Below are 13600 nucleotides of genomic sequence, written 5' to 3'. Positions count from 1 at the left end.
AAATCTTTCCAGCACTAGTTGCAGTGTGAAGCCAGAGCGCTCTGCTCTCTGACGATGTAGAATTAACAATAAGTCTTTCCAGCACTTACGGGAGTCACGAGTCGTTTGGACCAGTCAATCTGTAATTTATGTTATTACATCCTCTGTCCAATCCTCCAAATTGTCAATTTTGAGTAACACCATACTCTAGACAAATATTATGGCATAAAAATTAGGCAACAAAGCATTACACACACAGATTTCTTGTAAATTCAAGGCATGACAATTGAAAAAAGCAACATTTGTGTTGAAACTGGAATTTTTTTCTGAATAAGACAATTTTATGGTACTTAATGATTCAAGGCCATAGAAAATTGCTGATGTTCTCTATTGTTGTCCCGTATTTATAAGTTCTGTACTGGTATTTTTAGCATGCTAGATGGCTCCACACGGTTCCCTAAGCTGCAGGAGTGTGCTCACTTCCACTACGACTTTGTGGAGCTCCATAAGTTACAGGTAGGTGGAAAGATTTAGTAAGTGACAGGCAAGAATCCATGACATTTACAAATGATTTTGTCATTTAATCAGTCTTTTGATTCATTATAACAAAAGGCTTTTTTCATTCATTTGGGAAAGGGCCTTTTTATCTGGATTTCAACAGTTGTCAAGAAAAATTTCAAAGAGTGAACTAGATATTTTAATGTAAATCCTGTTGAGAATGGGGCCCATATTCAGCCCTACAGAACTCCCAGAAAACACTTTGAGAAAAATTCCATTAGTGGAATGTTACTCTGCAATGTAAATCCTGTTGAGAATGGGGCCCATATTCAGCCCTACAGAACTCCCAGAAAACACTGAGAAAAATTCCATTAGTGGAATGTTACTCTGCAATGTAAATCCTGTTGAGAATGGGGCCCATATTCAGCCCTACAGAACTCCCAGAAAACACTCTGAGAAAATTCCATTAGTGGAATGTTATTCTGCAATGTAAATCCTGTTGAGAATGGGGCCCATATTCAGCCCTACAGAACTCCCAGAAAACACTGAGAAAAATCCATTAGTGGAATGTTATTCTGCAATGTAAATCCTGTTGAGAATGGGGCCCATATTCAGCCCTACAGAACTCCCAGAAAACACTCTGAGAAAATTCCATTAGTGGAATGTTATTCTGCTGACTTTTTATCATTATCATGAAGGTAATTATGTATGTGGGACATACAAACATTTCTAAATAAAGTGGAAATTCTTCTCATATTTTATATGTTATAGCAGTAAACATCAGTTTAACTGATAATAAACAGAAATTTAAATGTAATCATCTAAGTTTAATTACAAACAAAATCTGTTTTAGCTAAGTCTACAATATATTACAGAATTTTAGCTTTTTCATTTGATCCACCAATAATAATTTATTAATAGCTTTTAATTATCTGTCCACCAGGTGTCACTCTGTAACGATGACCAGGAGAACCATCACCATGGAGAAACCGACATCATGGAACGAACATTTCTCATCAAAACTCTGGCCAATGACAAATCTTGGAGTGTTCGCAGAACATTTAAAAACTTTAAAATGCTCGACCGACAATTACATCGCTGTATTTACGACAGGAAGTTCAGCCGCCTCCCGAATCTTAATCAGGAGGAAGACACCACCAAAACTTACAAGGTCTGTCTATATCAGGATTCCAGCATTCAAACAAATTACCAAGTTATTGAATATCTGGAAAACTGTAGCTTATAGTACATAGTAAGGTCTTCTAACCAAAATCTGGTAGGTCCTTAAATGAGCCTAGCTGTTGATGTAAAACACCAATAAACCAAACAAAACTCTTATAAATTTTATCATGTTTATTCCGTGTACCCAATTCAAATGAGCGATACATCCTCATTATCTTAAGTAATAACCCAATTATCTTCCCTATTACTTTGTACTACATATTGTAAAACTGTAGATTTGATATCAAAGGATTGTAGCAGGGTATAAGATGAAAAAAACACCTTATGGTTTATGGTATTGTGAAGTCCTTACCAAAGTTGGTATTCTCTATTTCAAATATTTTATCTTGATCCTTGTGAAATGTGACACCTGACCTCTGATCTGGTTGTGTTTCAGGAAATGGAGGAGATGTTGTCCCAATATTTACAGAGATTTTCTCGCATCGCAGGCAGTATGATCAACTGTGGCTCAGTACTCAACTGGTTTGAGGTAAGTGTAATTAAACAGATACTTATCTAATCTGTGTTGTTCAATTCACTATTAAGCAATTGAAAACTCCCTTTAAATATTTCTAAAAATATGTTTTAAAATGCAAGTTGATATTTGAAGTTTTTGTCCTATACCGCGTACCATTATTGTATTCACTAATAATTTGATCATACAATTGAAATAATACAATACAGCCATTTTGAAGCACGGTATGCCAAATCAGTATCCGGACTCTCACATCAGTTATTGAAGATGATATAGAAAATCTATTTCTGATTAATTAACAAGCTGTAGACTTCCAGAACTCATAATCGATTGTCATCGTCACTCTCACATCAGTTATTGAAGATGATATAGAAAATCTATTTCTGATTAATTAACAAACTGTAGACTTCCAGAACTCATAATCGATTGTCATCGTCACTCTCACATCAGTTATTGAAGATGATATAGAAAATCTATTTCTGATTAATTAACAAACTGTAGACTTCCAGAACTCATAATCGATTGTCATCGTCACTCTCACATCAGTTATTGAAGATGATATAGAAAATCTATTTCTGATTAATTAACAAACTGTAGACTTCCAGAACTCATAATCGATTGTCATCGTTTATAAATAAATAATTATCAGTTGATAATCAGTTATTGATAGAAAGGAAAAGATTAGCTAAATCATTCAGAAAGACTGTAAACTATATATATTTTCGTGAGACTTTTTATGCCCCTGCCATTTATGGCATTCATGTCTTACAGACATTTTCTAGTTTTTTTTATTTTTTTTTTTTTTTTTTAAATTAAATACTTTTTCATGCATGGTTGATTTCATGGATTAAGTTTTGACAGTTCATTAACTTAATGAATTCATGGAGAGTATTAATGAATTGAATGAAAATAAATTTCCCTCCTAAATTAATGGTATTACAGTATATTGTGGTGGTGGTGTCTCTTTCTGATATTAAGCAATGTTCAGAAATTATAATTTTTTTTCTCAATATCTCCTCAATCTCTTATAGAATAATGTTACTGTTTTCATCCAGCTGGACAATCGAGGGAACCGCTTGCTGGCAATGGATGACTCAGGGATTAACACTCCTGCTATCGCTGCTGCGCATGCCATTAAACGTTACACGGCCCAGGCTCCAGATGAAATCTCTCTCGAGGTAATCCAGAGTTGTACAATAGACTTTAAATGATAATTGTTTGTTGATACACTATTTTAACTCTGTTTTTTGTACTGAAGAGGAAGGAAGAATAAAATATAAAATATTTTTTAAAAAATCATTGAATACCAACAAAAAATTGTTTTAAAACCCTAATATATGCAACTTTCACGAAATATGTGCCGAGAATATTTAATATATTTATATTTATATAGTTCAATTAACTTATCTTAAAAAATACTCAAATCCATTCTGTGCTTTGTTTTTTATATAAATCTGTTGATATTTAGTTTTGTAAACATGTCTCCATTGATGATCTTTGCCGAACGAAAATTGGATTAATTTGTCCGAAGCATAACACGAAAACTATAAGAGGTTTCAACATAAAACTTCATAGATAGATAGAAACAGTAAGGAGAAGTGCAATGCACAAAAACCATCACACAATTTAGTAGTTATTGACCTTTGTTATTTTTCATACTTACATTTTGTCCCAATCAGGGAGCATAACCAGTCTCTGACAACCCTTGTATTAATTTTTCATGTCTCCATATCACCACAGAATGTTTCTTGATAGATACTACCAAGTTTAAGCGGTTTTAATCTTATCTTCGCATAATTACCAAGTGAAAGTTTTCTCAGAAGTTTGATCAATCTTTTTTAATTTTTTCAAATGATGCTTTTCTTGATGTTTTAATGATTTGATGATAAAAAATCCCTTTTAAGGTCATAAGCTCAAATTGAAATAAAAGAAATGTTGAAGCAGGTGATTAAAGTTTAATTAGATGTACCTGGTATCTTGAAAATGATACAAAAATATAAGAGATTGTCAAATATCAGACATGGTATTGTCAGAAGATAACATCTCTAGGCGGACTAATAAGAGATTGTCAAATATCAGACATGGTATTGTCAGAAGATAACATCTCTAGGCAGACTAATAAGAGATTGTCAAATATCAGACATGGTATTGTCAGAAGATAACATCTCTAGGCAGACTAATAAGAGATTGTCAAATATCAGACATGGTATTGTCAGAAGATAACATCTCTAGGCAGACTAATAAGAGATTGTCAAATATCAGACATGGTATTGTCAGAAGATAACATCTCTAGGCAGACTAATAAGAGATTGTCAAATATCAGACATGGTATTGTCAGAATATAACATCTCTAGGCAGACTAATAAGAGATTTTTAAATATCAGACATGGTATTGTCAGAATATAACATCTCTAGGCAGACTAATAAGAGATTGTCAAATATCAGACATGGTATTGTCAGAAGATAACATCTCTAGGCAGACTAATAAGAGATTGTTAAATATCAGACATGGTATTGTCAGAATATAACATCTCTAGGCAGACTAATAAGAGATTGTCAAATATCAGACATGGTATTGTCAGAATATAACATCTCTAGGCAGACTAATAAGAGATTGTTAAATATCAGACATAGTATTGTCGGAAGATAACATCTCTAGGCAGACTAAATGACATCACTGGTTTGAATGCTATTTGTTACAGGTTGGAGACATTGTTTCTGTGATTGATATGCCCCAACAAGAGGAAACAATCTGGTGGCGAGGCAAGCGAGGGTTTGAGGTAAAATTTGAGGGTTCTCTTTGTAATGTATGTATATATATATTAACTTATGCTGAGTAAATTAAAAAAAAAATCTTCAAACCAATTGAGACACAAGTATATCAATATGTAAATTAGGTTTTACCATGTAAATTAGGTTTTACTGAGTAAATATATCAATATGTAAAAAAAAAAATGTTACTATATCAATATGTAAATTAGGTTTTACAAAGCCTGTGGACCAATTGAGACACAAATATATCAATATGTAAATTAGGTTTTACCATGGTAAGCCTGTGGAAATGTTACTAACAAATATATCAATATGTAAATTAGGTTTTACCATGGTAAGCCTGTGGAAATGTTACTAACAAATATATCAATATGTAAATTAGGTTTTACCATGGTAAGCCTGTGGAAATGTTACTAACAAGTATATCAATATGTAAATTAGGTTTTACAGTAAGCCTGTAAATGTTATCAAGTATATCAATATGTAAATTAGTTTTACCATGGTAAGCCTGTGGAAATGTTACTAACAAATATATCAATATTTACATTACTAACAAGTATATCAATATGTAAATTAGGTTTTACCATGGTAAGCCTGTGGAAATGTTACTAACAAATATATCAATATGTAAATTAGGTTTTACCATGGTAAGCCTGTGGAAATGTTACTAACAAATATATCAATATGTAAATTAGGTTTTAAATGTTACTAACAAATATATCAATATGTAAATTAGGTTTTACCATGGTAAAGTGGAAATGTTACTAACAAGTATATCAATATGTAAATTAGGTTTTACCATGGTAAGCCTGTGGAAATGTTACTAACAAGTATATCAATATGTAAATTAGGTTTTACCATGGTAAGCCTGTGGAAATGTTACTAACAAATATATCAATATGTAAATTAGGTTTTACCATGGTAAGCCAAGCCTGTGGAAATGTTACTAACAAATATATCAATATGTAAATTAGGTTTTACCATGGTAAGCCTGTGGAAATGTTACTAACAAATATATCAATATGTAAATTAGGTTTTACCATGGTAAGCCTGTGGAAATGTTACTAACAAATATATCCAGTAGTATATCTAATAGTATGCCTATGTTTGAAATTTTACACAGGTGGGGTTTTTCCCTAGCGAATGTGTTGAAGTGATTGGAGACAAGGTACCAGCTTCAGTCGAGAGTCGAATACCAGACCCTAACGCAAGTAAGAAACCATGTAAGTGCATGTGTTTGTTTCTAACACTCACAGTCAAACACGATCGAAGGGAAAAGGAGGATGGGGTGGGGGGAGGTCGGGGGGAAGAAGGGAGTCGTTAAACTCAATGTCAAACCTTTTTCGAAGAGACAAAAGGGATTGAACCAATTTGAAGTGGGGATTAAACAATGGAGGGAGAAGGGTCAATGCAAAATATGACCCTTGATGTTAATGGCCGCAAAACGGTTAACAAGAGTTATGGCCCTTGATGTTAATGGCCACAAAACGGTTAACAAGAGTTATGGCCCTTGATGTTAATGGCCACAAAATGGTTAACAAGAGTTATGGCCCTTGATGTTAATGGCCACAAAACGGTTAACAAGATTTATAGCCCTTGATTAATTGGCGGAATAAATACTGATGTCTTTTCAAAACAAAGAGTTATGGCCCTTTTTACATGGAACTCAAAACATTAAGTTATTGCCCTTGATAGGTGGGTTACAAAACAATGCAATTTCCTCCCTTAATAGATTGGAAGTAGAAGAAATTACCTTAAGGAGTTGCTTTTTTTGAGCTATATGGATGGGAATCAAACAAAATTTAATTTAATTGTTTATTGAAAGTGTTCAGCTGTGTTTTAAGAATGAACTTTAAATTAGTCTGTTAACATTGGTACTGGTGTTATTTACTTACATTGTGTGTGTTTTTACCTACCTGTGTTTTTTTACAAATGTTTTACCTGTGTGTGTATTTAATACAGTTTAATACACTATGCATCTGTAATGGATGCCTTATTACAATTAATGTGTGCTAGCATTTAGAATTTCAGCACAGAACTAACTGTCTATACAAGGGTGTGTGTTTTTATCTAACATGTGTTTCAAGTTTGATTAAATGTGTGTAGACAGGTATATATCCACATTATGTCTGCCCCAAATACAAAGTTGTCAATGCATGTGTGTGGAATTAACGTATACAGATGTAAAGGTGTGTAACATATACTTGGTATTATGGCTGTCAGTAGTTCATTTACTTCTATACTATACCTGTACTGTACATGTACTATAACATCTTTCTCAGGCAGATAAATTCAGAAATTGATATTTTTTTTTGTTTAGCTAGATGTTTGTTTTTTAGTAAAGTAATTTTGACTCTGTTATGAAGAAACTAATTGGAAGAAAATCTATCTTTAATGTTCAAGATAAATTTTATTCAAACAACACATTTCCCAATACATACAACTTCATAATTAGATCCATAGATGGTGAAACAAAATTTGAATAGGAAGCAATGTATGTTTTTGTTGAATTTTATCTTTTTTCCAATGATTGATTAGAAATAGTCTTTATCTTTGTGAGAAATTTATGCTTGTTGATGTTGTCATAGTGGTTCGGAAACATGGGAAATTCTTGTCCTTTCTTCGGATGTTCTTCACCACCCGTCCTGCTAGGAACCAGCTTAAACAGTCAGGGATTGTGAAGGAACGTGTGTTTGGATGTGATCTTGGCGAGCATTTACTCAACACTGGCCAAGAAAACTCGACAGATGGTGAGTGTCATTCATAGTGTATGAGTAGTGTGAATCTTTGCTTATCATTTTTCTTTAATGCAAGTGTGAGACAATGGTTTCAAAGTTAAAACTAACTCATTGTCTTTAGGTTTACTGTGTAGATTTTTTCTAGAACTCCATGATTACAATGAAAAAAGAAAGAAAAGAGATTCTCAAATACCAGTGAAAAGCCATGTTGATTAGACTGTGTGTTTAATGATTGATTGGAAATTTTATTTCAGTGCCTCTGGTACTGAAGTGTTGTTCAGAAGTAATAGAAGAACATGGCATTGTAGACGGGATTTACCGACTGTCTGGAATTACCTCCAATATACAGAAACTAAGGTGAGCCATCATAGCACTCAATCTAGGTGTAAAAATGAACTACCCCGTCCTCTGTTTTACCTCATTTATCAAGGATTATCTCCCTTTAGCAGATAACTTGCAACTCAAATAAATAAAAAAATATAAATAAGCAAATACATTTTTAAAAGCTTGTCCCCTTGTTTCATGGACAACTGATGTAAATGGCCTTTCTTCAATTAGGGTATGGACAGGGCTTCTCTCCTCTGATAACACATATTCTGTTAATTGCATTCAGGTTATAGTCTATGTATGAGTTATCTCCCTCTGTTTTCATGTAGAAACTCATTACATGTTATATGACAACTCATAATTTCTGTTGTGTTTGTAAATAGATTGGCATTTGATGAAGACCGGGTTCCAGACCTGACGACTGATGTTTACCTACAAGACATTCACAGTATTAGTTCCTTACTTAAGATGTACTTTCGTGAGCTTCCGAACCCACTACTCACCTATCAGCTTTACGACAAGTTTGCTGTATGTATCAGTCTTCAGAATCCAGCTGTCTTGTACAATATGAGGAATCTATTGATCTCAATTGTGCTGAGTAACACAATCCAAATTTTTTATATCTACCCTGTGATATTACATATACAAAGATGCTGATATCAGCAATACAAAATTATTTTGAATTGAAAATCTTTCCTGTGAAACTAATTCTACCCAGATTTGAAAATATCAGTAAATGATCTAATCCAACTATCATATTAAGACATTTGAAAAGTCTCTTTATCCTTCTGTTAAATATTGCATGAACAATGAATCTAATGATCTTTGACCTGTTAACAGGATGCTGTGCGAGATGAAGACAACAAACTATGGAAAATTCACGATGTTGTGCAGCAGTTACCTCCTCCTCATTACAGGTAAGGGGGCAAAAATTACCTCCCTTCATTACAGGTAAAGGGAACAAGTTACCTCCCTTCATTACAGGTAAAGGGAACACATCAACCCCTCATTACAGGTGAATGGAACAGCAGTTACCTCCCCTTCATTACTGTTAAGTTGAACTGTTGCCTCCCAAACATTACAGGTATGAGGAACGCTTAAAAGATGTAACTTTTGACTTAAAGGAAATGATTGAGGCATATTTCCTCTTTACTATAAGGTATGATTTTATAATATTGATTATTTACATGTGATGGGCATTAAAATTTGAAGGGCATCAGTTTGAGAAAAAAAAAGAAAGGACGAAAAAAAAAAATTGGAAATGTTCTCAATGCATTATAGTCAACAAATATAACCCTCCAACAATAAAGAGTGAATTGTGAAAATCTTAAGTCTCTATTCATTTTGTTGGCTTAGATGTAAATGAGATAAAAATATATTAATCTTTGCATTAGAAATATATGTATTTGATTAGGTATATTAGCATTGGGTGACAACAGTAAGTCTGATATATATTGATTGGTGTGTGATCTTCCTTCCATGTGTAAAATCATAATCAGTAGTTTGGGTTCCTATCAGCGATGGTTTAACTTCTTACTAGGTTAATGTTCTGAAAAATATATATATACCAAATATAGATAAAAAACTTTGATAATTAATTGAAGAATAGTGACTGATTTTAGTATGTAAATTTTAATATCTTAATTAACCTGACATGACCTCTGAGTATTTCATTATTCTGTCTGACTTAATTCTTTCTATTTTGACATCAGTCCAAACTGATATTCAACAAAACGTATGTATTTGATGTAATCAATTAGTTCAATCTGTTGGATATTGAGATTAAACTGTTTTGATATAGATTTCAGTAGGTCCAAAGCAAACAAGTTTTTATTAAGGTTCCAGCATTGGATTTAAACAAATTTCATTATTTTGGTTCCAGGTTGAAAAAAATTTTTCTATTATTATACATGTAATGCTTTACAGAACTTTAGAATACCTCATGAGACATCTAGCCAAAGTAGCTGCCTATGGTCCTGACACCGGTATGCATTCCAAGAACCTGGCAATAGTCTGGGCGCCAAACCTTCTCCGATCCAAGGAACTGGAGACTGGGGGCGGGGCTGCAGCTCTCCAGGGGGTGGGGATACAGGCTGTGGTTACAGAGTGCTTGATACTTTATGCCGATCTTATCTTCAGTGATAAGATGCCGTCTTATTCTTCCCCAGAACTCAAAAGTAAGTTTACTCCATAGCTTGTCTGTGGTGAAGTGATTATATAATTTATCAATTCCTCATCTTCATTTTCATTCTAATAATTCATGGATTAATCTAGAGTTTGGGGAATACTACCCTTTGTGGTAAAAAGAGAATTTCAGGCCTATTTTGAGAAATGGACAAATTTCAGACAGCCCTACTGGTCAGAATTCAAAAGAGAGATAGAATAAAAAATTTAAACTATGTTCAGTGTGAATTAACTCTGATTTAGGGGGAAATTTCACATATTTCAATAATTTTTCTTGATGAGGAATTTGCTTTCATTCAGAGGTGAAAGCATACCACTAAGCAAATCTGCCGGTGTCCATTAGAAAATTTGTCTATAGGAATCCCAGAAATTTTACTTGTTGTACTCTTATATTAAGTACTATGTATGTACATTGTAGTACTTTCAGATAATAGAATATCTCGCATCTTTTTTGCTGTTTTATAAATCCATGTGGCTGTATTACAGATGCCCAGAGGAAGCCTCGTCCAAAGTCCCTGGCAATATCCACACCCACCAAATTGATAACGCTCGAGGAGGCAAGGGAACGGGCTCTGTCAGCAAGTCTACGCCCACCACCACAGAAATATATTGATGTTGGAGGGGGACCAGAGCGTCTTCCATCGCGCTACCACACTGTTATAGATCTACCTGGCTATAGGTACAGATATAATCAATCCTACAATATGAAACAAGGATAAGTAGGATAAAACCTTGTAGCTTCAGAACTAATCAGTGGTTAAATTGATGATAAGTTTGACCAGTTAAGTTATTCAGTTTGAATGATTCGGGTAATTCATATTGAAATTTAAAAAGTTTTAAAGGACAGTAACCTGGTAATTGCAAAGAAATGACCTGGATTAATCAAAGTAAGCACAACGTTTGTTGGCATTTTCTGTAAAATGATGTAAAGTAGCAGATAAAAGCTGTTCACCTAAGGTGATAATGATTTGAAACAGCGTGATATCCTACTACTATTTTCAGTAGTCAGTATCTGTTTTACTGTCTTCACTGTACATCACCTGTAAACTCAGTGTGCCACATTGTAATCAGAATTTACCACCACTAATTCTAAAACACAGTAGGATTATTTTCAAATCAGATTACCGATAGTCTATTTTAGGATTAATTGTTTTATTTACCGTTCGGTTGTTACAGAAAGAAGACGTTGGTGAGTGGCAGTAACACGGTGGGCTACGGAAAGTCCAAGAAATCCCCAAGTGGCTGGCGGTCCATCTTCTCGAGGGGACCACGACAGGGGAGCATCAAACAGAAGGGACGCAAAAGTAGCATAGGAGGTTAGTAGTTTTCAACCAAATCATTGTAAACATATTGTTTGGCATAAAGTGGAAAGGATGTAAAAATAGTGAAGTATAGATAAAAGGGGCTGCACACTTTGAAGACTCCACTATATTAATTTTGGTCACAATGATAAAATTAGGTGATATGTATTGGTGCAGTAATTATGTTAAAATGTCATTGTGGGATGCAATAACTTGGCAATATGTATATACTTGACCATAGATATTAAATAACAAGATACCAATTGTGTAATTCTAGAACCACTGAGTTTAAGTGAGGATAGGAAGGCTATCACAGAGGAAGATGTCCACAACTGGAAACGCAGACGTCTGCGTGGTGCTAAAAGTGCAGAGTCCTTATTAGCAATGTCACTACCAGGGCTGGACTGTGGGAGAATCTCGCGTGACTTTGAGGATTCTATGTACAGAATATACTTAGGTTTGTACCTGTATACAGTACACATGGCCATAAATTGTGATTAGGAGAAGTTAACTTAAATTAGTAAAACCCAAATCTACAAAGATTTTATAAGAAAGGTGTTCCTAAGGAAACAAAGTGTTAATGGCTTTAGAGTTATATGTGAAGCACTGTATGTAAGGCAGATAACTGGGAATCAAAGATTAGCTATTTTGTCATATTTCTAACATGTATTAGCATACTGCAAAATCTCATATTACTGTGTGGATGAGGTTTCTGTGTGTGTGTGTGTGTTTTTTTTGACTAGTAATTCATGGATTGACATAGCCTAACAAATCTATTACTTATTTGGTCAGTTTGTGAATTTATGAAGTTGTGGATTTAGAGATTTAGAATCAGGATTTAGAATCAAGTAATCTCCCACAAAAATCAATGACTTCATACAATAATTGACAAATAGCCAGTATACTTGTGTCATTGTCCTAGGGTTAAGATGATCAATTAACTGAAAGTAGAAAAGAAATTAGATCATTTGAAAGGACACTTCAGAAATCTTCATGAGAATTAAAAATTGGTATGTAAAATAGGAGATTTTTATAGGAACAAACACATTCATCCCAAAGCTGTTCCTGCATCTCCATGTATTATCAATGGAACAAAGTGTAGGACTGGATTAATATTGTTTTCTTGTTAAATAATACCACATATAACCCAGTTAAGATTATTGATTTAAAAGTTCACTCACTTTCTTTGTAATATTTCTGATATTAAAGAAAAAAATTGAATGATATTTGTTTGTTTGAAAGTGACATCATAAAATAAAACTGATAAATATCTTTAAAAATGAAATCATAAAAAAAAATTGATATTTGTCTGTTTGAAAGTGAAATTTAAAAAAAAAAAAAAAAACAGAAAATATATTTACCTGTTTGAAATTAAATAATAAAAATAACTGATATTTATCTGTTTTGAAGTTTCACACATACTACCATGTACACTAGATTTCTGATCTTGTTGTCTGTTGTATAATCAGAAATAAATTGCTCCATTATATACAATATTATCTTACAGCCTTCTTTCTTTCTTTACAGATGACGAATCAAAGCATCCAAGTATTCGACACAAACGTTCCTTATCATCAGAATCTCCTCGTGCGCTGATGCACTCCGATCATTCAGTATCCTATCCCTCCTTCATCCTAACTGGGTCACGTGAGGTCGGCATCGATGTGGACCCTAGTGGGACAAGCAGTGGTAAGTGCATATGTTAAATTTAGTCCTCATAGTTTCATCTTAGTGTCAAGTTTGTAAATATTATACTTATTGAGTTTTGTTCATTTACGCAATGCAAGGGAGGGGAGGGGGGGGGAATTTTTTTTGAGTCTTGTACCATAATGAGGCTTGATATTAGTACAAAAGTTGCCATGAAACATAAAAATAGAATTTTAAAGTCTTCTAGTATGTAATATTAAAAAATGAAATTAAAAAGTTTTCTGGTACAGATATTAAAAACACCAAACGTATCTGATATAGGTAAATTTTTGATGAGATTAGCTATTGATGCTTTGTAAAAGCTTTTGTTGACATTTGCGCTGTGTAAACATTCGCAGGGTTTTCCTTAGGACCCTAAAATCAACGTACAAATCCAGGGATTCAAATCACTCCAAATA

General features: G+C 33.5%; 1 pseudogene; it reads left to right on the top strand.

The window, feature by feature from the left end:
• The window catches only part of LOC132565612 (uncharacterized), a 28282-nt pseudogene that overhangs the window by 2222 nt on the left and 12460 nt on the right, over positions 1-13600 (top strand).

This window comes from Ylistrum balloti, unplaced genomic scaffold (assembly GCF_031769215.1).
Source record: "Ylistrum balloti isolate Yb309-2 unplaced genomic scaffold, AGI_CSIRO_Ybal_v1 Utg369726, whole genome shotgun sequence".
Classification (NCBI taxonomy): domain Eukaryota; kingdom Metazoa; phylum Mollusca; class Bivalvia; order Pectinida; family Pectinidae; genus Ylistrum; species Ylistrum balloti.
The sequence above is the reverse complement of the archived record's forward strand: the minus strand, read 5'-3'. Positions and strand labels throughout refer to the sequence as shown.